The sequence below is a fragment of the Hipposideros armiger genome, unplaced genomic scaffold, assembly GCF_001890085.2.
Source record: "Hipposideros armiger isolate ML-2016 unplaced genomic scaffold, ASM189008v1 scaffold_206, whole genome shotgun sequence".
Classification (NCBI taxonomy): domain Eukaryota; kingdom Metazoa; phylum Chordata; class Mammalia; order Chiroptera; family Hipposideridae; genus Hipposideros; species Hipposideros armiger.
The window spans coordinates 889,453-892,432 of NW_017731556.1; positions in this window are offsets into that span (position 1 = coordinate 889,453).

Consider the following 2,980-nt stretch of genomic DNA (forward strand, 5'->3'; position numbering starts at 1 on the left):
CTTAGTGAGAAGAGATGCAACTTTGGCTAATAAAGCTGTGGTTTCCTTTTGGACACGAGAACTTTCTGCAAAGTTACTTCAAATATTGATCATGGCTAATGCAGGTACCAAACACAAGAAGCTGCCCTGCAGATGAGTTCCAGCATTAAACGAACAGATACTTTCTTTCAGTTAAGCAGTTTTACTTTCTCCTGGGTAAGTGCGTGTTTTAACATCTTGCCACTTAGTAACATTTCTTGTTGGACAGGTTTCTTCCATGAACCAGATGACAAAGTGCAGTTGAAGATTATGAAGAGAATCCATGTTACCTCATCTATGACCTTTTAAAGCAGCACTAGACCAGAGTAAAACCACAGGGCAGGGCTAAATAAACTAGTTAAACATTCCTAGTCACAAGAGGAATTCCTGACTTTGTCACATGGAGACTAATTTATTTTTTTTTATCAAGGGGTAACAGTCCATGTACATCCTCTCTACCCACTGCAGATTCTCTTCTTGATTTGGTCCATAGCCATGTTTTGAGAGTTGGAGCACCAGCTGCTGGCAGCTAGCTGGGAGGTACCTGGGGCCACGCAACAGGTCTGCCAGGTCAGTTTCTCTGGGAGAGAGAGCTGGGGCTCTGCAGCCCCACTGAGCTCACCGGTCAAAGGAACAGCAGGTTAGGGTCCTCCAATCTCTCCTTGGCCTTTTACTCCTACAGGGGAAGAAATGGTCTTGCAGTAATTTCTCTGCACAATACACATGCAATTGAATATTTTTGTATTGAATAAGCATTACGACCCCTAAGGAGTCTGTATTGTGTGTGTGTGTGTGGGGGGGGGAGCCCTACATATTTGGGAGAATGGACTGAGGCACCTCAGGGCATCCTCCTATATAAAAACCTCAGTGACTGAGGACAGCTTAGGACTGATGCCCAAAGTCACCTCCCTGAAACACAGCCTTTATGACTAGGAGCAGGGATCAAGACACTTTACATAAATGACCCTACTAAATGCCATGCTTTTATATATATATCCCAAGCCAATGCATTTTGTCCAAAAATTTAAAAAATAGTCTTTATTTTACATGGCTGGAAGAATAAAAAGAAAAGAAAATCCTCTCCAGATAAAACTTAGTTTTACTACTTTCTTTGTATCGAACATGAGTAATAAGGTAGAGAGTAGTCTTGCAGGCCAGTCATGCTGGCCTCAGATCCTGTGACTCAGACTTTCATTCTCTCCCTGTGACACCCTTCCAGACTGACTGTTCTCTTGGATGATCTGCTTCTCCCCCAGCAGCTTTTTCTCCAATCCCATCTCTCTTCCTCTCACCAAGTCCCACCCCTGGGTCACGCTCCCAAGACATGGCCCCCACTCTGGGCCTAGCACCCAGCACAGATCTTCTCCTGTGAGGGGAGACTCGATATTGGGCTTTATGCTGTAAAACAAACATATTAAAAAATGTATACAAAAAGTCACTCATAAGAGAAAACAACTTCTGAATATCTCTGTTTCTGCATATAAACCTCAAACACTTGAATACCTTTGAAATAAAAGATACTATGCAAAATGCCAAGATCAAAAACCAAATAAGATCCTATTGGTTGCTCTTAAAAATAAAAAAGCAGTCTAGCAGAGGAAAGCACAGGTTGCTTAGTGAAGAGAGAGACAATGCTGGCCTGGAGAAGGCACCTCACCATGGGACCAGCATAACAGGGTGAGTGCTGCACTCTGAAATCCATCCATGTCCAGGGAAACCATGCTTCCCACGGACTTTCCTTCCCGAAGGCTGAAATCAGCAGTGAGGCAGGCCTATCTTTGGCAGACACTGGAGCCTCTGAAGGCTGACTTTGCCTCAAGGACTTCCCCATGGCTCTGCAAAATCCTTTTAGATTGCACAGAAGTCTAGAAGGCTTCCATTCTTCCTCCTCTTTTACCTACACTGGTGTCAGCCTTGCCCAGATCAGGCTGCTCTCAGCCTGACCAGGTTCCCTCCCTATTTTCTATCACAGGCATTTACCTTAATAAAATCTTCACACTGTTTAGCCTCTGCCTAGCTGGCTTCTCAGAGGACCCAGACTAACAAGGGGACAAGTCCTGGGAAGTGACCCAGGTGGAGAAATCGCCTGAAAGAATGGCCAGAGAGGAACAAGAAAGAACACACGATGAAGAGTAGGAGGGATGAGGCAGAAGCAGCAGGTGGGGCCTTGGTCAGACTCACTGAGGAGCTGGCATTTTACCCCAGCAGCAGTGGGTAACCATCAAAGGCTTTTAGCAGATGAATGACATGACTGGATGAATGGATAAACAAAATGTGGTATCTACATAAACAATGTAATATCATTCAGCCTTCGAAAAGAAGGAAATCCTGTCCCATGCTACAACATGGATTACTGTGAGGACATTATGCTGAGTGAAATAAACCAGTGACAAAAAGACAAACACATATGAGCCTACTTGTATAAGGTATGTAGCCAAACTCACAGAGTCGGAAAGTAGAATGATGGTTGCCAGGGCTGAGGGGAGGAGGGAATGGGAAGTTGTTTAATGAGTAAAGAGTTTCAGTTTTGCACGATGAAAAGAGCTCTGGAGAGCCGTTGCACAACAATGCGAATGTATTTAACACTACCGAACTAGTACATACTTTAAAATGGTTAAGACGGTAACTTTCGTGTTATGTAACTTTATCAAAATTTTAAAAAAAATTGTAATGACAAAAAAAGAAAGAGCATTATGACTACAGCATAGAGATTGCATTAGAGGGGCAAGACTAGAGGACAGAGACCAGTTGGAAGCTGCTGAAATAATGGAGGCAAGAGAGCATGATCTGAGCGGGGGAAGTGGCCGTGGAGGTGAGAGAAGTGCACAAATCCCAGGAGAGGCGGGGTGAGAGAGAGACAGGAGGCTGCAGTAAGGGTGCTGCTTTGGCCAGTGGGGTAGACAGTGGTGAACGATGCCGTTTGCAAGACACGGTAAACAGCAGTTGCTGACTGGGGCAGATG